The following is a 27,797-nucleotide window of genomic DNA, read 5'->3' on the forward strand; positions in this document are numbered from 1 at the left end:
GGACGCGGCACTATTTTGAGGAAGAGCGTGGAAGTTATCACGATAACCTAGCCAATATTTATTCCTCAATCAACACCAGAAAACAGATTAGCTGGTCACGGTCACGTTGCTGTTTGTGGGAGCTTGCTGTGCACAAATTGGCTGCTGTGTTTTCTGCCTGGCAGCAGTGGATACACTTGAAAGAGAAGTTGATCAATTGTAAAAAAAAAAAATGCTTTAAGACCTCCTGAGGTTGTGAAAGACGTGGTATAATTGCAAGTAGTTCCTTTATGTCAGGGAACAACAGAGCTGCGGGACATTAGATGACTCATTGCTCAGTGAATGGGACTTCCTCTTCAGACTTGCCATATGTGGGCTCTTGAACTTTAACTGGAGAGGGGAAAGAAGCCTTTGAAAAGCAAAGAGCTTTGATTTGGAATTGATGAGTAAGAAAGAAGGACCGACTCCCAAGAGCCTGCTGATAACTACAGGCAGCAGGGAAATAAAAGCAGCCGGGGCAACCAATAGGTGGTAGTTCGGTGCAAACAGGCAAGGAGTTCTGTTTAATTTCAAGTTGGGGAGTAAGTAGTGCCAGGTGAGTTGCCAAGTGGAATTTTCCTGTTCGTGTCTCACCAAAGTTTAAATATTGCCATCACAACTAAACAACCAGACGCCAACAAACCCAACTTCAGTTCTTTTGTTCAGTGAAGGGAGGGTGGACGGAAAGAAGGGAATCTGGGACACAGTGCTGGCGTGATCATGAAGTCTGGCACATGGCGCACAATCCCAGAGATGGAGTAAATTTTTAAGATGGAGCCATCAACATTTAAATTCACTTTGAGAATGGAGGAGTTCCACGACCCCTCCCTTTTGGAGGAGGTTTCCTGTTTGCTGCTGGAGGAGGGAAACCTTCTGGCTTCTTGTTTCCCTCCTGAAAATGTCCGTTCTGCTAACTCTGATGCCTGTGAGAATTACGGTTTGATTTGCTTTCTGGGCTCTTCCTCCGTTATACAGTAAACAGCAGAATCCTTAAGCATATGACAGGCAGAGGGATCTGGGTGTACAGGTCCACAGGTCACTGAAAGTGGTAACACAGGTGGAGAAGATCTTCAAGAAGACATACGGCATGCATTGGCCGGGGCATTGAGTATAAAAATTGGCAAGTCATGTTGCAGCTGTATAGAACCTTAGTTAGGCCACACTTGGAGTATAGTATTTAATTCTGGTCGCCACACTACCAGAAGGATGTGGAGGCTTTGAAGAGGGTACAGAAGAGGTTTACCAGGATGTTGCCTGGTATGGAGGGCATTAGCTATGAGGAGCGGTTGAATAAACTCGGTTTGTTCTCACTGGAACGATTGAGGTTGGGGAGGGGGACCTGATAGAAATCGACAAAATTATGAGGGGCATGGACAGAGTGGATAGTCAGAAGCTTTTTCCCAGAGTGGGAAAGTTAATTACTAGGGGACATCGGTTTAAGGTGTGAGGGGCAACGTTTAGAGGAGATGTGCGAGGGAAGTTTTTTACACAGAGGGTAGTGGGTGCCTGGAACTCGCTGCCGGAGGAGGTGGTGGAAGCAGGGACGATAGTGACATTTAAGGGGCACCTTGACAAACACATGACTAGGATGGGAATAGAGGGTTACGGATCCCGGAAGTGTAGAAGATTTTAGTTTAGACGGGCAGCATGGTCAGCGCAGGCTAGGTGGGCCGAAGGGCCTGTTCGTGTGCTGTACTTTTCTTTCTTCTTTGTTATCAGCTGCGTGTTGTGGCAGGTGGACATTTATGTTGTTGAGGCTTTATGGTTTTAAAGGTCATATTCAAACCTTGTTTTAACCTATATGGTAATGGTTTTCTTCCTGTCTAAATTACCCTCTCCACTATAATGTGCTGAGTTCTTTTTTAACCTTATAATAGTGGATTGGGGCAACATGGTGACGCAGTGGTTAGCACTCCGGCTCAAGGCGCCAAAGTCCCAGGTTCGATCCCGGTTCTGGGTCACTGTCCGTGTGGAGTTTGCACATTCTCCCCGTGTTTGTGTGGGTTTCGCCCCCACAACCCAAAGATGTGCAGGGTAGGTGGATTGACCATGCTAAATTGCCCCTTAATTGGAAAAAATGGATTGGGTACTCTAAATTTATATATATAAAAAAATAACAATAATAATAGTGGATTGGATGGTGTGCACAAGTCCATTGTTTTCTCAGTTCTGGGAGTATGAGCTAATATTGGTTCTGATGCTGGATTGGAACCGTGAACTCAAATCCCAATATGATAAATTGGAAAAGTGAATTCTGTAACCTGATATCTTGTGGTCTGGCATGAAGAATATTTCCCAGATTGTCCGAGAATGTCGACAGGCTCACCAACAACCTCCAGGGAATGGAAGAAACCTGGTGCCTATAAGTGGCTCAAGTCCAATAAAAGGTGTCTCACTCTTATGAGCCATGATAAATTGCCCTTAGTGGCCAAAAAGGTTAGGAGGGGTAATTGGGTTACGGGGATAGGGTGGAAGTGAAGGCTTAGGTGTGTCGGTGCAGACTCGATGGGCCAAATGGCCTCCTTCTGCACTGTATGTTCTATGCTCTCAATATCATCTGCAGTGACCCAGCAATTAAGTTATCACCTCGTTGTAATCATTTGCTATGGAAATTAACCATAAGGAAATGCTATTCTCGGGCAACTGCCTGGAAGGGGCATTTGAACTGTGCAGGTGACCTCCCAGCATATCAAGACAAACACCTAAGTTAGCTGTTCTCCTCCGAGGAGATTGCAAATTAAATCGTTATCAGGACCCTGCAGCATAAGGTTGGAATGTTGACCACAATGACATGATTCTGTGCAAGAATATCAGGAATGCAAGTCAGAGAAAACAAACGTGTTCCTCAGTGGAATTGCTACTTTCAAATGACTTCTACACGCATTAACTGAAGACTTGGAGGAAACGTGATTCAGGAGTTCAATATATTCAACCTCATTGCCAGCAATACTTGAAATTTTTGTTAAGTGCTTATTTTTACCCAGAATACTTCAGCATAAAAGGAGTCTTTCATCGAAATCAGCGCATCTATCAATCGTCAATGTCACCTTTAAGCAGTAGTGCTGAAATGCATGAAGTCAAGCTACAGATTCTTTGCCTGAGTTTTGGACTTTTTCCATTGCTGTATTCCGAGCACATGTAACTAGGGAAAGTCGGCTTCTTTTCTGTGGGTTAAAAAGGAAGTGAGTAAGTTCCTTAAAGCACAAACCTTTTAAGTGATTTGTAGAGAGCCAAGAGGGCATGTGCTCCCTTCTCTTTGATCCATAACTAATTTGCTCCATGATTGCTCAGATACAAAGCTCTATTCATGTTGATGCTTGCCAGCAGGCATGTACTCCCCAGGCATGGCAGTTACATTGCAACCAGGATACTTCCTTCTCCTTCCATGACACTTCAACATGTTGCCAATGTTTAGTTGTATGCTGCACTGCAGGCAAAGTAATCTCTCGGTGGGACAGAATATATTCCAGTTATCACTTTCCTCAACCACGGTTCAATTCCGCTACATGGCATCAATGAGGCAAACGACCCCAATATTCTGGGCAACACTTTGAAGCTATGCCCACTGGGCTTCCCCACCAAGGAACGGCACCTCCTTCTGGCACACGGATTAATGCAAGGTGCTGCCTCTGCTGCCGTCATGGCATGGCGGGCACGTTTCACCCAAAAGGTTTTGGTGAGTTTAGTGGGGTGAGTTTTTGTGGTGCAAACCAGACTGGTATTCACCCACAATTAGTCGTTTTTATTGAAGTTTGGGGAGTTTCTCACTGGTAAATCCCTTCTGCAGTGGGGAACTGAATTTGCCGGCAAGGTGGTCTCCTCAGAGATCGGGGCACTGTTTTTAAAGGGTGCCCCGATCACAAAGTGAGTTTGCGGGTCCCCCACACCCCCCATCCACAGACACAGTAACCCCTCGCAGACAAGGGCAGCACACCCAATCTGCGACCCCATCATTCAACGCTATTGTGAGTCCCCCCCCCCCCCCCCCAACCACCACCCAGGCATGAGGGTGACCTGACCCCACACCCATCCATCATCTTGGGAATTGGTGGGTTACCCGTGCCCGCCTTCCCCCCCCCCCCCCCCCCCCCCCCCCAAGTGAGCACCTTGCTGTGGAGTTGCTGAGCACCCCCTACTTTTGGGCACCCTCCATTCAGGCGTGGAATCCCGCCCATAGTGCCTTTCACAACCACAAGATGTCGCAAACCTCTTGATTGTCAACGATGCCCTTTTTAGCCAGTGTCGTGTTGCAGGAATCGCACCAGCCGATTTTCACACCGCAAACTTCCACCAGCTGCAATGTGAGAATGGCCAGTTGTGTTGCGTTCTACTGGTGCCGGTTGAGGGTTAAATATTGGCCAGGGCACCGGGGGATAATTCCTCTGCTCTTTTTCGAAATAGTGCCATGCAATCTTTTCTATCCATCCGAGCGGGCTGACATTGGCCTCAGTTTAAAGTTTCATCCAAATGGAGGCACCACCCACAACAGCGCAGCAGTCCTCGTAAACTGCACTCAAACGGATTTCTGTTGTGAACGTATCCTTTATGTCCATCGCTCCGCGGGTGCCAGCAGAAATTCTAAACTTCAGCCTCCTCTCTGTTTAGTTAGCTCTGTGCTCGGGTGCCTAACGTCTGGGACTGCCGTTCAAATTAAACAACCTGGCTGAAGTTAACACTGTCCTTTCCCTCATCGCTTTGATGATCTGGATGACTCATCAGGCGGCGGCTAACAACGCGCCATGCTTTTGCAGCCCAGAAATTTGTTCTGTGCAGACTTATGAATAATCCGGAGACATTCAACCCTTTCCTTGCGAGAGAGACAACTGATGTAATCCAAGCACAATTGGGCTCCTGGGAGTTTGTTGAAGCGATAATTCATTCAGTGACAACCCTTCCTGGGTTCTGTGCATCTATTGTGTGCTCAGGCAATTCTTCACATTACTGGTACTCGAATGACGGCAAAATAAAACCAATTTAATGAAAATGGAGCCAACTATACAGAGGATAGTTGAAGCCAGGAAGAAATGGGCAAATCATGTTCAGAGACAAAATGGATTAAATTAGGTAAGAATTTTTTTTTAGATCAATCAGCAAATAAACTAAAGCTAATTAAAAGTGGGTCGAACCTATAAGGGAGAAAGTAGGTTGAGCTGCTTTGTTTAATTTTCATTTAAAGCTGGCTCACCTCCAATGCTGATACTCGCACCTTATTGATTATCTGCCAGACGTTTAAGGAAAGGTCTGCATTTGTGTAGCACCTTTCTCGACCAGATGTCTTAACGCGCTTTCAAGCCATCTATATTCCAAATAAATTAGAGTCTATCAAGCAATTAAAATAGTTTATTTCTAGTTTTTAAAAAATGCAACCATTGATGAAAGGTCCTTTACATTTAACAAGTATTTCATGTTTTAATGCTAAACTTCCCGTTACATCACAGGAGTAGCTCCCCTGCTTCCACTTACATTTAAAAATCAAAGCAATATCGGACCACTTCCTATACTCTCATTCATTCACTTTCCCGGGCCTTAAACCATGAAAATCCTTACCTCCCTCAATTTTCCCTTCCTCCTACAATCTACAAACCCCAAGCTTGGTGTCACCTAAGAGAGAAAAGAGAAAGATTTGCATTGATATGGGGCCATATCACATCTCTCAAGCATCTCATCATTTTTACTTCTTATGTATTATTTTGCAGTGCAGCGGCTGTTGTTATGTCGGCAAAAGGTGCGGCCATTTTGTGCACAGCAAATAACATGAGTGACTACTTGAACTGTTTTTGCTTTGTTGCTAGTGGCAACGGTTTTAAAAAATATTTAGAGTATCCATTTCATTTTTCCAATTAAGGGGCAATTTAGTGTGGCCACTCCACCTACCTTGCACATCTTTGGGTTGTGGGGGTGAAACCCACGCAGACACGGGGAGAATGTGCAAACTCCACACGGACAGTGACCCAGAGCCGGGATCGGACCTGGGACCTCAGCGCCGTGAGGCTGCAGGGCCAACCCACTGCGCCACCGTGCTGCCCCTCTAGCGGCAAAGGTTGGCCAGGACACCCGAGGAACTTCCTTCTCGCCGTCAAATCCTGTCATGTAAATGTTGATGACCACCAACGCTACTGGGGGAAAAAACCAGATGATGAACTTGGGTTCATTTAACAACTATTCTGAAGAATGGGCACATTAGACAATGGAACACTCCCTGAGAGATGCCCAAGAGGGTCAAGTTAGATTGTGAGCTCAACGACCAGGCTTGAATCTTCTGAAATGGAGGATGGAAGGCAAACAAATAAGCCAAGTTGACACCAACCTGAGCACTACAATTTGATTTATTTAATTTTCTTCCTTGATCTTTTCAAAGGTAGAGCAGTGGCGCAATAGATAGCATCGCTGCCTTTAAGTTCAGCATAATGTCTAAATATGGCTCAGGGATTTCGGTTGTATTGAGAAGTTAAAGGGAATATCTTTTCTGCTGTTTAATGTATTCATTTCCTTCCAAGTAGGGTTTGCTCAATGTTGATTTTAGTTTATTAGTTACAGTAAATCCTTAAAATGTGAATTCCTGTCATGCGGTTACTTAGTGTCTATCACTGGGAAATCCATAGCTCTCTTTCAAAGTTATTGGTCTCTGTGGGGATCATAATGATGCCTAAGGATTCTTATCAGGTAACGGTATCGAAGAATATGGAGCTCAGGCCGGTAAATGGAGTGGAAGCACAATTCAGTGCATTGAATGACACAGCAGGCTCAAGGGACTGAATAATCAACTACATTCCTCTTTCAGGTTTCAGTCTGGAAAAATGTTGCCTCATAGCAACAGTTGTGAATTTAGATACACAAGGCATATCTTCCTCTGTGAGGATCAATTTTAAAAGATGCAAGCGACCAGCAGAGAACCAAAGGGGCGAGAATAGAATTCTTCCTTTTTTTAAACAACCGCTCAGGACTGAGGCAGGGGCGGAGTCTGGTGATGATATGAAGGCGGAAATAGACAGTCTTAGTGATGTGGCGGATATTTGGTTGGAGGTTCATGATGAGGTCAAATATGACCACAAGGGGCAGCACGGTGGCGCTGTGGGTTAGCCCTGCTGCCTCACGGTGCTGAGGTCCCAGGTTCAATCCCGGCTCTGGGTCACCGCCCGTGTGGAGTTTGCACATTCTCCCCGTGTTTGCGTGGGTTTCGCCCCCACAACCCAAAGATGTGCGGGGTAAGTGGATTGGCCACGCTAAATTGCCCCTTAATTGGAAAGAATTAATTGGGTACTCTAAATTTATATATTTTTTAAAATGACACCAAGGTTGGGAACAACATGCTTCATGTTGTCAGGGCAATATACTGTGAGTATATATTGGTGAGTCTGCAGGGGTGCAAGTGTACATATGCTGTCTATTGCATGTTTGTGGTCATTTAAAGACAAGCTGATAATATCCGGAACTTCTTCCTATAATGATAATAATCTTTATTGTCACAAGTAGACTTACATTAACACTGCAATTAAGTTACTGCGAATTCAGAATGTCCAATTCACCTAACCAGCACGTCTGTCGGGACTTGTGGGAGGAAACCGGAGCACCCGGCGGAAACCCACGCAGAGACAGAGAGAACAGGCAGACTCTGCACAGTGACCCAAGCCGGGAATCGAACCTGGGACCCTGGAGCTGTGAAGCAACAGTACTATCCACTGTGGTACTGCGCCGCCCCTCCTGACACTGGTACAAGCTGCCTCAAACAAGTTTGTCTTTGCTGTTTGGCCTGTTACAACTGATTAACCATTACATCCAATGATGGTTTTTTCATATGTCTTTACGAGGTTTCTTACGCTTGTTGGAGCTAAGACACACAGGTATACTCAAAGTTATATTGTGAATTCCAAAGCCAAGTTCTCCAGTAAATCAATAGCTGTAAAGTCTGCTTAAAGCAGCACTAATATCCATTACGAGCAATTGATTCAATATTAACTCTACTGCCTGAGTTGTGGGTTTGTAATCTAGTCAAAAGGTGACTAATTGTTGGTGTGCCTGCATCCAGCATCACTGAAGCTGACTGTAATGAATCGAGACTTTTACACCAGACATGCTAATAGTTAAACTGTTTGTTTTGCCGTCCACATTATTTGTCACCTGCTCCATCTTGTTTGAAATGTATTTGCGACATTATTTTCTTATGCATTTCCATAAATCCGCTTACGTTAAAGAAACACCAATGCCTTTTACAAAGATTCACAAGTGTTCAACATTCCCGCACTTGCTCTGAAGCCCTAAAGCGATTCTGCTGAAAGTTAGAATTCAGAGTTTTAAAAAATAAACTTATAGAGCGCCCAATTCTTTTTTTTTCCAATTAAGGGGCAATTTACTATGGTCAATCTACCTACCCTGTGCATCTTTGGGTTTGTGGAGGTGAGTCCCATGCAGACACGGGGAGAATGGGGCAGCAGGGTAGCATGGTGGTTAGCATAAATGCTTCACAGCTCCAGGGTCCCAGGTTCGATTCCCGGCTGGGTCACTGTCTGTGTGGAGTCTGCACGTCCTCCCCCTGTGTGCGTGGGTTTCCTCCGGGTGCTCCGGTTTCCTCCCACAGTCCAAAGATGTGCGGGTTAGGTGGATTGGCCATGATAAATTGCCCGTAGTGTCCTAATAAAAGTAAGGTTAAGGGGGGGGGGGGGGTTGTTGGGTTACGGGTATAGGGTGGATACGTGGGTTTGAGTGGGGTGATCATGGCTCGGCACAACATTGAGGGCCGAAGGACCTGTTCTGTGCTGTACTGTTCTATGTTCTAATGCATAAACTCCAGACGGACAGTAAATTCAGAGTTGATGCTAAATCTAGGCATGAGAAATAACACATTGGTGCCAAGGCTACTGGACACAATGAGTGCATGATGTAAAATGAAGTACTCTCTGGGATTCCCATTTGTCTTATTTACCCTGTTCATCTCCATTGAGTGGCACCGGAGGCAACTGAAGTGGAGAAAACGAGAGCTGCTGCTTGTTTAGATCCCCCTTCCCCTCCCTTCTGCATAGATGGCCCATCAGGTGGTCCACAGTCTACCCGCCTTTCTTCAGCCACATTCCTGAGCCCAAAGCACCTCCTCCTCCTTCCCAAATTCTCCATGCTTCCCTCTTCCTTAATTCTGCTGTTCATTTACATTGCATCTGCCCGTCTCATGGTCATCTCTTACTGAGACATCATTTTTGTCATTTATCTTCTCTCTGCCCTCCACCCTATCACTAGCCTTGTGTTACTCCATCCCCTACCTGGATGGTAGTTTCCCTGACTTTGCACCTGTTTAAAAGTTGTATATTTGTAACATCGTCTGGGCCCTGATGATAGGATAATTTAACTGCAATGTTAAATGTTAAACCCATACGGGTCTCACTTATAGGAATGATCCACTACCCCGTGAAGAATGCAGAATACAAGCTTCCCTGAAGAGGGGGTGGGGAACCCTTAACACAGTTCATGTGCCCGCGTACAAATCGAGTCGGTCGGTCAGGCACCGAGGAGAGAAGACCCAGTATGGAACTACTGGAGCTGTGCATACTAGTTACCGTGCTAAATAAAATAAGTTTTGTTTTTCTCTACAACTTGGTGTGGACTCCTTTCATTGCCCCCCAAAAAATTAACCCTCTTGCCCTGTCCACAGAGACTGCCTGGCCTGCTGCTTTTCCTTGCTATCAGAGATGTTTTTTCTCCCCCAAGGTGCTTTACAGGAACATTATCAGACAAGTATGTTTATAAAGTACTCAACTGTTGGGGTTCCACAAGAAAAACCCCATGTGATTACATTTAGGAAACGTGTAAGTGGTTTTGGCAAAATGTTCTCAGTGTAGAGTTTTTTTTCTCGTTTTTTTTTCTATAAAATTAGAGTACCCAATTATTTTTCCAATTAAGGGGCAATTTAGTGTGGCCAATCTACCTATCCTGCACATCTTTGGGTTGTGGGGGTGAAACCCACGCAGACACGGGGAGAATGTGCAAACTCCACATGGACAGTGACCCAGGGCCGGGATTCGAACCTCGGTCCTCAGCGCCGTAGGCAGCAATGCTAACCACTGTGCCACCGTGCTGCCCCTTCAGTGTAGAGTTTAATGAGATGGCACCAAGGGCAAGACTGGCCCACATGCACAGTACTCCTGTAAATTGAAAGGAAGCTTTTGAGTTGGATTTCGTCTTCGCAATGGCTAAGATTTATTTATTTATTTATTTTAAGATTTGTGAGCAACAAATCTACAGCAAATGTCTACAGCAGCCTGGATTTCTTCTACACATATATTGCATGCTCCTCAGAACCTGCCTTCAGTTCTGGGGCTGCTTCGCTGCTTGAGAAGTATGTAAAGGGCAGAATCAGAGGCGAACAGTCATTTGATTCCTGCTAATCCTTCAAATTGCGCAGAAGCCACAGCAGCGAAATCACAAGCACCTGCATCCCATGATTGGGGTTTGTTGTCATCGCCAACCTTAGAGCCAGTGAATTTCTAACTCAGCTGATGAGGACACTGGGACCTTGAAATAAGGGGGCTAGTTTAGCACAGGGCTAAATCGCTGGCTTTTAAAGCAGGCCAAGGCAGGCCAGCAGCACGGTTCAATTCCCGTACCAGCCTCCCCGAACAGGCGCCGGAATGTGGCGACTAGGGACTTTTCACAGTAACTTCATTTGAAGCCTACTTGTGACAATAAGCGATTTTCATTTTTTCATTTCAAATACTGACTGAAGTCTGTCAGTGGCAAATTCTCAGGTGGGGGGGCAGCTTTAAATTCAAAGGTGATTGAGAACAAAATTGCTGCAGTCCCAGATGACCATAGGCTGTTTTCCCCTTTGAGGTGGAGAGCTGATTTAACCTGAGGATCACCACACCTCAGGCGAGGGGGGCAAGGTCGAGAAGGCGGGGCCTTAGTGAATAACCTCAGCTGGTACAGGGATTGAACCCACGCTGCTGGCCTCACTCTGCATCACTGAACCTGCTGTCCAGCCAACTGAGCTAAACCGGCCAAAAACAAAGTTGTAATGTCACAGCTGAGGTCCGTCCGTATTAATAGACACACAAAAGAAACATAGGAAACTGTAATCATTGGAAAAGGCTTTGAACCCAGAGCTCTGAGGACCCGGGTTCGAATCCCGACCCTGGGTCACTGCCCGTGTGGAGTTTGCACGTTCTCCCCGTGTCTGCGTGGGTTTCACCCCACAACCCAAAGATGTGCGAGTTAGGTGGATTGGCTACGCTAAATTGCCCCTTAATTGGAAAAAAATAATAATTGGGTACTCTAAATTTATATATTTTTTTAAAAAGTGCCAATTTCTGCAATAACCAAGCTGCTAGTTTAGTTGATATTATTGATACCATTTGTGTGAAATACCCCTATTGGTGCTGTGTTCAGAATCTTATATTACATTCCCCATTTTCTGAACAATATGTCAGGGTGAACATCATTACTCCCCTAATTTAAAAAAAAAATGTTTATCAGGTCACACCAAAGTCTCCTCTTCTTCAATAAGCACAAGCCCAACTTCCTTAACAGTCCCTCGCGATTCATATTTCCAAGATTGGACATCGTCTTCATGGTTATGTGTTGCACTCTCGGTCAAGGGAAATAATATTCCATCACAGGTGTGCACCAATATTGGATGCAATACTGCAGAAGGGGGTGGAATTAACCGCAACATCACTTCCTTTTGATTTGAATTCTGAGAGAATGTGTGTCTTTAATGCTTATGTTAATGTCTTAAGACAGAAAGAGATGCCAGACCTGGCATCTCACAGGATCCTACATTGCAATACACTTCTAATCCCCAGAAACATGGATTCAAATAGCGTGACCTATATCTGGATCATCTTGGGGGACATAATGTTTCGTAATTCTTTTTTCATAACTGACAAAGCACTGTGTGCCTATATCCATCTCACGTCTTTCATAAGCAAAGATAATGAGATCTGTGGGAGAAATTTCAAGGTAAGTCCACGATTTATTTTGGTGTAAAGAAACAAGTCAACAGTCATCAGACAAAAACATAGTTGCAATTAAATTAGTGACTATTAATACATGTACTGACATCAGGACAGAGTGGAATGGACAGTGCTTTGCCCAGCAAACCTGCTGTGCTGCTGCCATTATGCTGGCCAACCTCTGAAGTAAACATTGCAATAGACCCTGAATTGGACAATGGGTGCTTTAGACAGAAAACAGTCAATGACTTGTGTGAATGGCCAGGGAAACTGCAGCACATTCACAATGCACTCTCCGCACGCACTGAAACACAAAGAAAAACCCACACATCAGCAGCAATGCAACATTTTTAGCCCTTGTCAAAAGTGCTGAGACACCACCTAGCTTGTGTTGACCTGACGCTCTCCCTGCTTTTCCAGTTGTGTGGAAGGGTTAAGCAAGTGCCCCTGCTGTTGATATATTTAAAGGCACAGTCCTTCCACACAGAGAGCATGGTTTGTTGGAATAAGGACACATTACACTGTGCTTGCTCCACAGCAGGGTGACTGCCTCATTCCAAAATACGTTAGTTAGGATTGCTGTGAATAATTTATGAAAATGTATTTTGGTTTTGCATTTGATATCATTTTGAATCGGATAATACTTCACCCGAGCTTCCTATTTAAAAAAAAAGAAACAAAGGAGGGTCGAGTATCTTGTGTGGTTTTAGAAATTGCTTTTCTTGAACGAGCCGAGGTTTGGCTGTTCTGGAGGGAGTCAGTGACCGGGGAGAGTCTGTTCACTACTTTGACAGGATGATGTTGAATCCCCCTCCTAGATTCAGACAATTGAGACTCTCAAGAAACAGGACACGGTTCTTAAACCGATCATTGGCAACCGGCCTTTTACGGCAGGGCACTCTGAACCACTAAAAGCTGTCGGAGCTTTCTTAAACAGAACATTAAAAAAAAAGAAAGTATCACAGGAAAATCGAATGAGATCAACACCGCGGAGTCTTCCTTCTATTTTAGGAAGTCAAAAGTTGCTGAAATGTCACAGCACACCTGCCCTGCAAAGTCACAACATCACTTTTTCTTCCCCTGTTTCTCTGTGACCAGCTGGAGTTGCCTGGCCTCACATGAGGAAAGAAATAAGCATGTCACTAATAGATAGAAATACAGAGAGAGAGAGCAAGATGACTTCAATGCACATCACACATCACACACACACATCCAAACGCAGAGACCAAAGTGACTTTAATACCCGATCGCTTGATGGAAAAGTGAAGTCAAGGCTTGTCAAATTATTTTTTTAAAGAACCTCGAAACAAATGCTGGATTAAACTAGGACGAGGTGGCAGCGAGCGCCCTGCCCCGTGCACCAGGATTTGCAAATTCCGCTCCTTGTTTATCACCCAGCTGACAAGTCACTGGCTCAGGAATGCAACATCAGGAGTGACACAGAGGCAGTTATCACCTATTATGAGTGAGAAGCAAAGGTCAGAGAAATGGCATTGACACCTCACTAACCCCCCCACACACACACTGTCCCCACCACAGCAGGAAGGCCATTCAGCTTCCAGGAGACACACACAGCTCATCTGATTCAAAATATCTTGACAATGGAAATGTCATTATTTTTCTTTAAAGAGAGAGGAAATAAAATCGGTCTTACCAGACTGTGCTTGCAGACTCGGGAGCTCAAATAAACGTGATTCTAAAAGATACCTCGTCCCTTTTTTTTTTGTTTTTTTTTGTTTATATCCTAGAGAGTGAAAACAAATGGAGACGGTTAACAAAAAAAAAACCTTTCAGCTGTCCAGCATACACACAGACACACACACAAAACATAAATAGCGCTGCTTCGGTTATTTGCTTTTTGCTGTCAGTGCTGCATCATTCTGTCCCTCCCTTCCCTTCCCTCCCCACTGGCATTTTTGTCTACCTGCCGGCTTTTCTTGACGAGCTTCTGTGAGAAGCAGCGGAAAGCATGCGGGAACATTGCTGTCTGGTATCTGGGTCCTGGCGAAGCTTCTCTTTCCTTTCTAACCCCACCCCCCCAGCAGCCAACCCTGCTGTCAATTCAGCCTGTACACTGTTTTATTTAATGTGAAGATATATAAACCATCACTATCAGTTAATGTAATCGGAATGGAACTCTCAACACCTGCACGTTCTATTCAATTCAGGGATCAAAAAAATAACTTGCAAGTGCAAGGCCCTCAAGATGCTTAATGTTTTAACTATTTCCTCACTGGCTCCACATTTCAATTCCTGTATTTTTTTAAGAAAGGGTTTACAGCAAAGCCGCCTTCATTCATTAACTGACTGCGGTCTGTTCCCCAGAGAGAGCCAACACTGGTAATATAATAATAATCTTTATTAGTGTCACAAGTCGGCTTGCATTAACACTGCAATGAAGTTACTGTGAAAATCCCCCAGTCGCCACACTCCGGCGCCTGTTCGGGCGCACAGAGAGAAATTCAGAATGTCCAATTCACCTAACAGCACGGGCGGAATTCTCCGCACGGCCCGACGCTGTCGTGAAACCTGGAGAGGTTCACAACGGCGTCGGAAGCCTCTCCCAGCCCCCTATTCTCCCCTACCCGGGGGGATAGGCGGGCCGTACCGGGAAACTCGGCGGCCGGGCCTTGTCCCTGGCTTTAAGGCCCGGCGTGCCAAGAATGACGCCGCGGCGGAGCCTAATGACGTCAGCCGCGTATGAGCGGGTTGGACAGCTCCAACCCGCGCATGCGCGGTTGCGGTCTTTCCCCTCAGCCGCTCCGCAAGACGTGGCAGCTTGATCTTGCGGGGCGGCGGAGGGGAAAGAGTGCGTCCCCTTGAGACGCCGGCCCGACGATCGGTGGGCACCGATCGCGGGCCAGTCCCCTCCCGAGCATGGTCGTGGTGCTCGATCCCCGATCCGGCCCCCCCTAGGCCCCACACTTACCTGGCGCGCCATGTTCACGACGACAGCGACAAGGTGTGGTTGCCGCCGTCGTGAATAGGTCGGGAACGGCAGGCCACCCGGCCCATCCAGGTCGGAGAATCGCGGGCCGCCGTGAAAAACGGCGGCCCGCGTTTCTCCGAGCGGCGTGTCGGAAAACCAGACACGCCATTTGGGGGGGGGGGGGGGGGAGAATAGTGGGAGGTGCGGGAACGGGCCTCCCGCTATTCTCCCACCCATCGTGGTTACGGAGAATCGCGGCCCACGTCTTTCGGGATTCGTGGGAGGAAACCGGAGCTCCCGGAGGAAACAGGGGAGAACGTGCAGACTCCGCGCAGACAGTGTCCCAAGCCGGGAATCGATCCCGGGGCCTGGGTGGTGTGAAGCAACACTGTCAACCACTGTGCTACCATGCCACCCATATTAATGACTCTGTTTGAAAGCAAAGGTCTGCAAGAAAAGCAGGACGTGGGGAACAAAAGGAAATTGCTCACGTCAGATACTAATTCACTTTGCTAATGACCAGAGGCTTTCGGTCTCTGTGTCTTCAGGGTCAGGCACTGGCCAGTTTAATGGCGAGCTTGTGGAGTTTGTCACTACATGCACGCCTTGTATGTAAAGAAATATGTTCAATGGATAATGTCGCCACAATGCCAGCAAAAAGCAATACAAGCCATGTGGCCCATCAGATTTTAGACTCGCGCCCTCACTAAAGTTGGTTAAATCTTCCTTTCAAACACCCAGACAGATATTAAATATCCCTCATGCTTTTTCCTCCACTCTCTCTTCTTCCAACCCAGTACTGAAGCTCCTTTCAATTTGTTTGTGCTACAATTGCTCCATTATGTTAGAAGATTCCAAAATGCTGTACAAGATTGATGCATTATCATTTGGAAATAGCTGGGCAGCCTTGTCACCCTCCACCTCGAAATCTACAGAAGCACCATGGTATTCCATTGAAAACAAATGCAACACTTCTCATTTTTCTTCTGTGTTCGTTTCTTTTTGTCTCACTGACTGGGAACTAATCCCCGAGGCACATCTATTAACACAGAGGCTATTTAAAAATGTCCTACTGGAGAGGAAGGATCTCGAGAGTTCCTCTTTACCCAGCTCTGCTATGATTGCTTCCCACTAAAGTGTAGCAGAGGTGACTAACAAGAGAGATTTTTTAAAGCATGAACTGAAGCAATTATGCAGAGCCATCAAGTGCAAATGTATCAGCTTATCCTGAAGAATTATTTACTGAATGTGCTCTTACCAGGGATTTCCACTCTCTCTAAAGCCTCAGGGTGCATTTGCACTAAAACTATTGGGTCGGTGAGAAGCGGATTTCATTTACACTGATGCTGTTGCTATGAGCTGGATATGAAGCCATGTTCCCTTGAGGATTGAGTGTCTCTCCCTGTCTCTCTCTCTCCCTCAATTCAGGCCTTCACACCAAAATCAGACTCCAAGTTTAAAGTGTGAAGTGGTTTCCAAATACTCGGGTGTGAAAACTCCACAAGACTGGGTTGAAATACTCATCTAAACATGAGAATAATTTAACAGAGTGTAATTGTCCCTGTACCGTGCACCAATATTTAAAAAAATTAATTCGCCGGACGTAGGGGGGCCAACATTTATTGCAGTTCCCAACTGCCCTCGCGAGGGTGGTGATGACCCTGACCGATTGCAGTCCTAGAGGTGAAGATAGTTCCGTTGGAGTAATTCCAAATGACAATGCACAGTGGTTAGCACTGTTGCTTCACAGCTCCAGGGTCCCAGATTTGATTCCCAGATTGGGTCACTGTCTGTGCGGAGTCTGCACTTTCTCCCTGGGTCTGCGTGGGTTTCCTCCGGGTGCTCCGGTTTCCTCCCACAAGTCCCGAAAGATGTGCTTGTTCGGTGAATTGAACATTCTGAATTCTCCCTCTGTGTACCCGAACAGAGTGTGGCAACTAGGGGCTTTTCACAGTAGCTGCATTGCAGTGTTAATGTAAGCCTACTTGTGACACGAATAAAGATTATTATTATGTGAAGATTCCAGTCATCTTTGGCGATGAAGTCACTATCAAATAGTACAGTATCAGGGTGCGCACAAAGACATTTGAAAATGAAAATGAAATGAAAATCGCTTATTGTCACGAGTAGGCTTCAATGAAGTTACTGTGAAAAGCCCCTAGTCGCCACATTCCGGCACCTGTCCGGGGAGGCTGGTACGGGAATCGAACCGTGCTGCTGGCCTGCTTTAAAAGCCAGCGATTTAGCTGAGTGAGCTAAACCAGCCCCTATGATGGTCTATAGTTTTCCAACAATTCTCCTTTCTCCTAAGATCCATGATCTTATAGAAAATCCTTGTTCTACACCACACAATGGAAATGTCAACTGACTAGGACATATGATGGACTGAAATGTAAGGCACCTAGCCTCTCAGTTTATATCCCCATTTTCCGTTAAACACACCGAAGGCATGCAAAACCTTACACAACCTAATCCCAATGTAACTAGCCTTCAGCAGACTGAAGACTCAAATGTAAATGGCATGATTTAAGAGTTTGCAGATGATGAAAAAGATTTGGCCATGTGATTGTTGGTGAAGAAGGAAGCTGTACACTGCAGGAACATATCAACAGGTTTGTCAGGTGGGCAGCAAAGTGGCAAATGGAATTTAATCCAGAGCGGTGTGAGGTACATAGAAGATAGGAGCAGGAGGAGGCCTTTTGGCCCTTCGAGCCTGCTCCGCCATTCATCACGACCATGGCTGATCATCCAACTCAATAGCCTAATCCTGCTTTCTCCCCATAGCCTTTGATCCCATTCTCCCCAAGTGCTAAATCCATTAGCATCAATTACTTCCTGTGGTAATGAATTCCACAGGCTCACCACTCTTTGTGTGAAGAAATGTCTCCTTATCTCTGTCCACAATGGTTTACCCGGAATCCTCAGGCTGTGACCCCTGGTTCTGGACACATCCATCATTGGTAACATCTTCCCTGCATCTACCCTGTCTAGTCCTGTTAGAATTTTATAAGTCTCTATGAGATTCCCCCCTCATTCTTCTGAATTCCAGCGACAACAATTCCTATGTTTCCCCTCTATGTTAGACGACCAAAATGTATTCCCTCACATTTGTGTGGACTAAACTCCATTTGCCATTTCTCTGCATAAGTCTTCACCCTATCTATGTCCTGCTGTATCCTCTGACAATCCTCAACATTATCTGCCACTCCACCAACCTTGATGTCACCCGCGACCTTAGTAATCAGATCAGCTACACTTTCCTCCAAATCGTTTATGTATATTACAAACAACAGAAGCCCAAGCACAGATCTATGTGGAACACCACTGGTCGCAACCTTTCATTCAGAAAAACACCTTTCTATTGCTACCTTTTGCCTTCGGTGACCGAGCCAGTTCTGTATCCATTTTACCATCTCACCTCTGATCCCGTGTGATTTCACCTTTTGTATCATTCTGCCATGAGGCACCTTGTCAAAGGCTTTACTGAAGTCCATGTAAACAACATTAACCACCCTACCCTCATCAATCATCTTTGTCACCTCCTCAAAAACCTCTATCAATTTAGTGAGGCATGACCTCCCCTTCACAAAACCATGCTGTCTATCGCTTATGAGTCCATTTATTTACAAATGGGTATAAATCCGGTGCCTGAGAATTCTCTCCAATAATTTACCTATTACCGACATGAGGCTCACTGGCTTATTGTTTCCTGGATTATTCCTGCTACTTTTCTTAAACAGCAGTAACACATTAGCTATTCTTCAGTCCTCCGGGATCTCACCGGTAGCCAATGAGGATACAAAGATGTCAGCCAAGACCACAGCAATTTCCTCCCTTCCTTCCCTCAGTATTCTGGGTTAAATCACATCTGGCCCAGGAGACTTATCTACCTTAATATCTTTTAAAACACACAATGCCTCCTCCTTTTTAAAAAATAAATTTAGATGTACCAATTATTTTTTTCCAATTAAGGGGCAATTTAGCATGGCCAATCCACCTAACTTGCACATCTTTGGGTTTTGGGGGTGAAGCCCACGCAGACGGGGAGAACGTGCAAACTCCACACAGACAGTGACCCAGGGCCGGGATTTGAACCCAGGTCCTCAGCGCCGTAGGCAGCAATGCTAACCACTGTGCCACCATGCTGCCCTGCCTCCTCCTTTTTGATGTCAATATGACCCAGACTATCCGCACACCCTACCCAAGAATTACCTTTCACACTTTTCTTTGGTGAACACTGATGTAAAGTACTCATTTAGTAGCTCGTCCATTTCCTCTGGCTCAACACATAGATTTCCCCCACTGTCCTTAAGTGGCTCAATCCATTCCCTGGCCACGCTCTTGCTTTTTATATATATGAATAAAAAGCTTTGGGATTCACTTTAATCCTACTTGCCAAGGGCTTTTCATGACCCCCTCCTCGCCTTCCTACTTTCTTTATACTCCTCAAGGGTTTCGACTCTCCCCACCCTTCTAGACCATAGAACAGTACAGCACAGAACAGGCCCTTGATGTTGTGCCGAGCCATGATCACCCTACTCAAACCAACATATCCACCCTATACCCGTAACCCAACAACCTCCCCCCCCCTTTAACCTTACTTTTTAGGACACTACGGGCAATTTAGCATGGCCAATCCACCTAACCCGCACATTTTTGGACTGTGGGAGGAAACCGGAGCACCCGGAGGAAACCCACGCACACATGGGGAGGACGTGCAGACTCCACACAGACAGTGACCCAGCCAGGAATCGAACCTGGGACCCTGGAGCTGTGAAGCATTTATGCTAACCACCATGCTACCGTGCTGCCCTTACAAAAGCCTACTTTTTCTTTTTGACAAAGTGCACAATATCCCTCGTTATCCAAGGCTGCCTCAACTTTCCATACTTATCCTTCGTTCTCTCAGGAATATGACTTTCTTGAATCCTAATCAACTGTTGCTTGAAAGACTCCCACATGTCCAATGTTGATTTACCTACCAAGAGCCGCACCCAATCCAAATTCTTCAATTCCTGTCTAATGTTATTGTAATTTGCCTTTCCCCAGTTTAGCACCTTAACCTGAGGGTTGCCCTCATCCCGATCCAAATGTACCCTAATACTTACGGAATTGTGGTCACTACTCCCAAAATGTTCCCCTACTGAAACCTCAACCACCTGTTTAGGCTCATTCCCCAATACCAGGTCCAGTACTGCCCCTTCCCTAGTTGGACTATCTACATATTGCATCAAGAAGCCTTCCTGGATGCAGCGCCAACCCTAGGATTGCTGGCGCCCCGGGCAAGCTGAACTGCGACGCCCTTCGGGGGGGGGGGGCCGAGGGGGGGGGGCGGGGCCGAGGGAGGGGGGGTGGGGCCGAGGGAGGGGGGGGCGGGGCCGAGGGAGGGGGGGGGCGGGGCCGAGGGGGGGGGGCGTGGGGGGGGGGACGGAAGGGGGACGGAGGTGGGGGGCGGCGGACGGAGGGGGGGGCGGCGGACGGAGGGGGGGGGCGGCGGACGGAGGGGGGCGGCGGACGGAGGGGGGGCGGAAGGGGGGGGCGGAAGGGGCCGCCCTGGGGGAGGGCGGCCACCGCGCATGCGCTGGTTGGTACCGGCCCAACTGCGCATGCGCGGGACCCGAGTCTCTGGAGTCCCCTAGCACATGGCGCCCCGGGCGACTGCCCGAGTTGCCGGTACCTTGGGCCGGCCCTGCCTGGATGCACCTTACAAACTCTGTCCCATCCAAACCCCTAGCACTAAGTGAGTCCCAGTCAATATGGGGGAAGGTAAAATCCCATACCACAACAAGCCTGTTACATGTGCACCAATCCAAAATCTCTCTACCTATCTGCTCCATCTCGCGCTGGCAGTTGGGGGGGGGGGGGGGGGGGGCTGTAATAATCCCCCAACATTGTGATTACCCCTTCCTGAGCTCTACCCAGACAGTTTCATTGTATGAGCCCTCTGAGGTGTCCTCCCACAGTACAGCTGTAATATTTTCCTTAGCCAGTAATGCTAATCCACCGCCACTTTTACATCCCCCTCTATCTCTCCTGAAGCATCTATATCCTCCAGCATTCAGCTGCCAATCCTGCCCTTCCTTTAACCACATTTTTTAATTCCAAGTACTAATCAGTGCTCTACATTCACCTGCCTTACCTGTACTTCTGGCGTTGAAACAAATACACTTCAGACCACTGCATTTCAGCAGGCAGGGTGATGTTGTTGTTGTCTTATTTTTGTTTTCCATTTCTCCTTCAGCTATTATGCGTTCTAAACTAACGCTCTGGTCCCCCCCCCCCCCCCCCCCCCCCCAACCCCCGCCATACTAGTTAAAAACCTCCTGAGTGACTGTAGCAAACCTCCCAGTCAGGATATTGGTATGGATGCAACCCGTCCCTCTTGTACAGGTCACACCTGCCCAGGAAGAGATCCCAATGCTCCAAAAATCTGAAACCCTTCCTCCTACACCACCATTTTAGCCACGTATTTAGCTGCATTATTCTCCTATTTCTAGCCTCACTGGCACGTGGCACAGGGAGTAATCCTGAGATTAAAGCCCGAGAGGTCTTGCTTTTTATCTTACTGCCTAACTCCCAGAACTACTCCTGCAGGACCTCATCACCCTTCCTGCCTAAGTCGTTAGTACTTATGCGTACTACGACCTCTGGCTGTTCACCCTCCCCCTTCAGGATGTCCTGTGTTCGTTCAGAGACATCCTTGACCCTGGCACCAGGGAGGCAACATACCATCCTGGAGACTTTCTCATTTCCACAAAAATGCCTATCTGTGCCCCTTACTATAGAGTCCCCTCTATTGCTCTACATTGCAGGATATGTTAGAAGTCATAGAACCCCTACTGTGCAGAAGGAGGCGTCGGCCCATATAGTCTGCACCAACCCTCTGAAAGACGTCTCACAACACCAGGTTAAAGTGCAACAGGTTTATTTGAAATCACAAGTTTTTGGAGTGATGCTCCTTCATCAAGTGTTGTGAGATTTCTTACTGTGCCCACCCCAGTCCAGCACCGGTATCTCCACATCATGGCAACCCTCTGAAAGTGCGCCCATTTCTCTTTGCAGATCGGCCAATAACCATGTGGTATAGATTTAATGTAATTGATAGAGAAAGTGGTAGACAAAGTATTGAGGATCAAGTTTTTCACGTAATGGCTGTTGGGGGTTTTGACCTCACTGTCTGAAAGGGTGGAGGTGGAGGCAGAAATCCTCACCTCATTAAGTGTTGTAACCTACAAGGCTTTGCACCAAGATCATGGATAGTTATTCTTTGGCTGGCACAGACACAATGGGTCAAATGGCCTCCTTTTGTGCCATAAAAATCTCCGATTCTATGAACAAGCGATCTCAACCTGCCAATTTGCAGTGTTGCCAGTACAAGTGTAGTCTTCACAGGAAAGCTGGATGTTCTAATCCACCCCCCCCCCCCCCCCCCCCCCCCCCCAGCCCCTCTGTAATCACTGCACAGATAAAATGCATTGCTGATTCATAAATCATACATGGCGATGTAAACTTAAATGTACATGAGCCTTCCAAGCTATGGCAAGGTTCTCCGCTGCTAGGGTACTTACATATTGCTGTTTGCACTGTGCTGTGTGCAAACATTACTTCTCCAAACAAGAATACAACTCACAAGGACAGTGGTGGCTTTGCTCATTCCTTTGGTGTGCATTGCAACTTTTTTCTCTCTCTTGCACCACAATCAGTCTCCACGAGCGTGGGTCTGCATGTATCCTGCACCCAAAATCAGTGTGTGGCACTCTAGACGCATACAACTCCTCTGCTTTGTGATCCTCACCTGGATCATGCTGCACTCTCCTTTGTTTTAAAAATTTTTTTTAGAGTACCAAATTATTTTTTGCAATGAAGGGGCAATTTAGCATGGCCAATCCACCGGCCATCTTTTTTGGGTTGTGGGGGGTGAGACCCACGCAGGCACCGGGGGGAATGAGCAAACTCCACATGGGCAGTGATCCGGGGCCGGGATCGAACCCGGGTCCTCAGCGCCATGAGGCAGCAGTGCTAACCACTGTGCCACCGTGCCGCCCTCCTCCTCCTTTGTTCAGACAAAAAGCCAACTGCCCGCCCACGCCACACAGAACTAGCGAATATTGCTTCAAGGAGTTGAGCCAACCAGAAAATGATGTTTTGCTTCTGTGCTCGAGGTCCATACTGAGGGAAAGGAAGCACTGTGCATCAGAATCATGCATGTCCCACTCTGATCCAGCATGGCCCAATGCGAGGGCCAAGCTCCCTTTACTTTGCTGTGATGGTGTCACCCCCAAATGTCCTTTTAACCCATCACTTCACCCAAGCACCTCCTTTTACAGTCGCTGTCAAATGTTGTCCACTAACACCCCAACAGAGCATTTTGGGACGCTTTTCTACATTCTTCATTTCTCTTCTCACACCTAGTTGTGACATTTTACAAATAGTTGATGTCATGTTACAATGAACCACTAGATGGAGCTAGATGCAGCACTATATAAAGCACTGACTCTTAGGCTTCTGGGAGAGAGAGTGAAGCTGGAGTAGAGTGCATAGGAGAGATCTCGAGAGGATAGAGTACAGTTAGAGTTAGAGTGTGGAGACTAGTGTTAGTAGTGTAGATTACTATAATTATTATTTACTAAGCTACCCAAAGCACTGCAAAACCTCTCCGTTTTACTGCATTAAATGTGCTATTTAGAGGCCAGCTGTTGGAGTAATAGTGATCTTTCCACTTCCTCAGCATCAGCTGTTTGGTTGGTGTTCCGAGTGAGGATTTCCATTTGGCACCAAATCCTCTGTTGATTTGGTTAGTGGCTTTAGGAACTAGGCTGAACCTACCCAGATTTACAATTTGTGTACAACAGCAACAACCTGGGAATCTCCATCACAGAAACAGGCCATTAGTCCCACCTGATCAATGTTTGTGTTTAAGGTCCATACAGGAAACTCGCATTTCCTCATGCCTCGTATACAGAAAGTAGCTTCCCGACAGGAAGAAAAAAATCTCGTCAGAGACAGAAATCTTTCACTCTACCAGCCTGACTTGGAATGTTAGAGGTGATAATACAGTATATTAACCCAATTCCCTAATGCAACCACGTTCAGTGCACATATGGTGCCATTTTATTAGCATCATAAAGTTATAGAGCAAGAAGCAGCAAGCTGGTCCCCTGCCAATCTAGTTAGTTGCTAAGTTGTCATGACATGCACTCCCTGTTGCTAATCCAATGATGTCTTAATAGGCCATTCATTCACTTTTCTCTCCGATAATTGTATCATAAAGATGTCCTCTTTTAATCTGCACCAACTGTTAACAAATGTGATGTAATAAAGAGTGGGAGAACATTGTTACAAGTGATAGATCTGCAATGCAAGTTTGATTTTGATGATTGCCAAAGTAATGAGATTTTCTTTATAACTGTTGTCACATTTCTCCAACACTCCAGTGTATCGACGGTGGCCGGTGGTTCTGCGTCGACCAGACTTTCATTATCAATGCATCAATGGAAATGCTGAAATTACATTCTGCCCTCAGAGGTCATCCAAATGTATGCGGTCCCCTGTCTGAACTTGTGCAAAGTCCTGTTCCCCAATCACCCCTGCGCCCGCTGAACCCTTGCTTCCAGACGAGCAAGGCCTTGAGTTTGAAAATCTCATCCCTGTTTTCAACCTCCTTCATGGCTGCACCCCACCCTCTCCCGGTAATCGTCCCCAGCTCCGCAACCCCGCAAGATATCCGTGGTGCCCCAATTCTGGCCTCTTGAGTAGGCCCGATTTTAATCCCATGACCATTAGTGGCCATAGCCTCAGTTGCCTGGGCCTGAGGGAAAACCTTCCCTAATTCTGCCTCTTCACATGGCTTTCCTCCTTGCTCTTTAAAATCCACCTCCCTAACAATGTGGCCATCTGACCTCATGTCTCTCAGTGCCATACTGTGTTTTATAATGCTTTTGTGAAGCACCTTAGAAGGTTGTGTTACCTTTAAAGTGCTCTCTAAGTTGCTGCTGTTTTAAACATGGGCATCCAGTTACAAGCCCTGGTCACGATTTACTGGATCAGAGGGAGTTTCCATTATCTGGAACACCACAAGCGCCTATGAGGGGTGGGGGCACCTACAGTGTACAGGATTAAGCTTTAACCTCAGCAAAATGTGAGCCGCAATTCCTCCTTTCAAATTAAGCAGTTCAAAGCAGCAGCATCCTTAACGTCATGCGGTTTCATATTAGTGCTGAATAATTTCCACTCGTTCCTCAGGAACCATTGATTGACCATGACGGAGAACACAGGCAAGCCACGTGCCTGACCAATGACTCTCAAAGCGATCCCCAAAGCTTGATCATTCTGCCGACAAAATCACTTTCCTCGTACCCAGGTCCCACGAATCACCGACTCCTCATGTGGCCGAGGTGGGGGGGGGGGGGGGGGGGGGATGGAATGAGAGAATTGTGTGCACAAACCCAGGCAACATCCCTTCAATTTACCATACAAAAGAACAATCGGATTTGGCATTTATATAGCATCCTTCACAATCCCAAAAGTGGGGTACTTTTTGAAGTGTCGTCAGCCCTGGAATATAAGGAAACAATGCGGCCAAGCTACACACTGCAAAGCCCCAAAAACAACAATGAGATTGTTCCTGTAACCTTCTCCAGCCTTATAAGTCTTCAAGATCTCAACGCTTCTCCAATCCTCTTGCCCAATATTAATCACTCCACCAGTGGCAGGCTCTGATTTCCATTGTTTTGGCCTGAAAACCCCTTACCTCGCTTTCCTTCTTGAAACCTATTGCACTGGTCAAGCTTTTGGCCATCTGCCCTGCTCTCACCTTCTGTGGATTTAATTGTCAATTGACAATGCTCCAATTAAACACCTTGGGATGTTTTATTACATTAAAGGTGCTATACAAATGCAAGTTATGGTTGTTAAGGCAATGACCAGTTGATCTGTGTTTTCACTGTTGTTTGAAGGGCAAATATTGACTGGGGAAGTGGGGAGAACTCCCCTATTCTTCTTCAGAAGAGTGCCATGGGATCTTTTTATGCCTAACCAAGAGCACAAGGATCGAAAAGGTGACATGTCCAATGGTTCCGCACTCCCTCAGTATTTTGCTGATGTTTCAATCTAGATTTTCTACTCCAAGCATGATGTACAACTACCTCTTGCTAAAAGCCCACTTATAATTCAGTAGATGAAATAGTGCCTCTGAAGGAAGGGTTATAATACGCATTTTCTTTTGATTAATCTAATTCTCCAAGTTCAGTGAATGAGTCTTGCAAGGTCGGTAACCATCTCAAAATAAATGCATATGATTTCCCCAAGGCTTTTTATTCCTTTACTCGACCATATCTCTTCTCATTCTCCTTTGGTGTTACTGAAACAGTGCTGATTGTTAATGGTATGTTTGGTATATTGAAAGGCACCCAGGTGAATGGTATGGTTTAATTAAGTACCTCGAGCACTTGTAAAGAGAGCCTGCTGGGACACAAGAGTAATTGGGAAGAAGCAGGCACATGACATACTGCATTCTGTAAATAAACCTGTTATCAAGAAAAGTGTGCGTCCAGTTTCATATTTCAGCTAGCTTGGGATTGATTTAACATTAATCCCACATCCAAGTTCTGTTGTCATGATATTGCAGCATGTGGGATGCAGACTAAATTCATGTGTTGTGATATCACTTGCTGCTGCTGCAACACCATTATGCATGCAAACTCAAGGTGGCAATACGCGCTATAAATGGGGCAGCACGGGGCAGCACTAATTACATCCCAGAGATAGGATCACAATAATGAACTGCTTTTAGATAGTCTGTTGCCTGTGCCAGCAATGGCAATTTCTCACTGCCGGATATCAAACAGCGAGCTGGACACCAAAAGTAAACCTGAGAGCATTGGGAAAGGACCATTTCTTCCTAGTCTTCCAGGCTGTCAGCCTTGACATTCCTGGTTTACCACTGGGTTTAAGCTGCCTGTTCCAGGCCCAGTCAACACGGAAATCAAAGTGTGAAAAAGGGGACATGACTGAAGTATATTGCCGACATAGATCTGGTGGGCCGAATGGCCTGTTTTTGTGTCAATTCTATGTAATTGTATTTTAGAAAGCAGAAGCAGTTAATCCACTTTCAGTTTGACCCACTCAAGAGTAGCATTGCTGCCTACGGCGCTGAGGACCCGGGTTTGAATCCCGGCCCTGGGTCACTGTCCGTGTGGAGTTTGCACATTCTCCCCGTGTCTGCGTGGGTTTCGCCCCCACAACCCAAAGATGTGCAGGCTAGGTAGATTGGCCACTCTAAATTTCCCCTTAATTGGAAAAAATAATTGGGTACTCTAAATTTATTTTTAAAAAGAGTTCATATTCGAGAAAGGCAAATATAGGCCAGACATCAGGAACTCTTTCACAGAAGCAATGACCAATGCGTGGAATAGGTGTTTGGGAGAGAAATCATAGCGGAGGGAAAAATGAACCATGTAATGATTGAGAGATCTGCTGGAAAGTGTGATGGAAGGGGAGGTGATGATGTTACAGTGCATTTTTACACTGGACTGTCTCCCTGTGTTGTCCATCATTGATCACCCGTGCAAAGCAGCCTTGCAATTTCAGTACAAACCTTTACTTGCCCTGTAGCTTGCGGCAACAGGTGAACCGCAAGGTGGACAAATGGAGTGTAGCAGATCATGTTTTAGGTCAGTCAATTTTGCTGAACATTAAACAGCTGACTGAACATTGCACTGCGCATACGGTATACTTACAGCGATTACAAATTCCTTCTCCTCGAGACGTCAAAACAATAAAGACGTTTCCCCAGCCCCGACATTCAACATTCCCTTTTGGAAGCTTAGTCTCTTTATTGTTCTGGAGCTCTGTGCTATCACGAGTTTGCTGACTTATACTACATGTCCTCTGACATCAGGTTGACTACACTA

General features: G+C 46.3%; 1 protein-coding gene across 2 annotated transcripts in view; it reads right to left on the reverse strand.

Annotated features, from left to right (window-relative positions):
* Nucleotides 1-27,797, reverse strand: part of celf2 (cugbp, Elav-like family member 2) — a 925,307-nt gene that overhangs the window by 811,644 nt on the left and 85,866 nt on the right. The window contains exons 1-2 of one of the 2 annotated variants that reach the window (XM_038811866.1): nucleotides 13,882-13,918; nucleotides 13,612-13,701 (exon numbers count right to left, since the gene is read on the reverse strand). The gene's annotated coding sequence lies outside the window, so the exon portion shown is untranslated. Of the gene's footprint in view, nucleotides 1-13,611; nucleotides 13,702-13,881; nucleotides 13,919-27,797 lie in introns of those variants that run through there. The other variant, XM_038811867.1, reaches the window with a different exon arrangement.

This window comes from Scyliorhinus canicula, chromosome 11 (assembly GCF_902713615.1).
Source record: "Scyliorhinus canicula chromosome 11, sScyCan1.1, whole genome shotgun sequence".
NCBI classification, from domain to species: domain Eukaryota; kingdom Metazoa; phylum Chordata; class Chondrichthyes; order Carcharhiniformes; family Scyliorhinidae; genus Scyliorhinus; species Scyliorhinus canicula.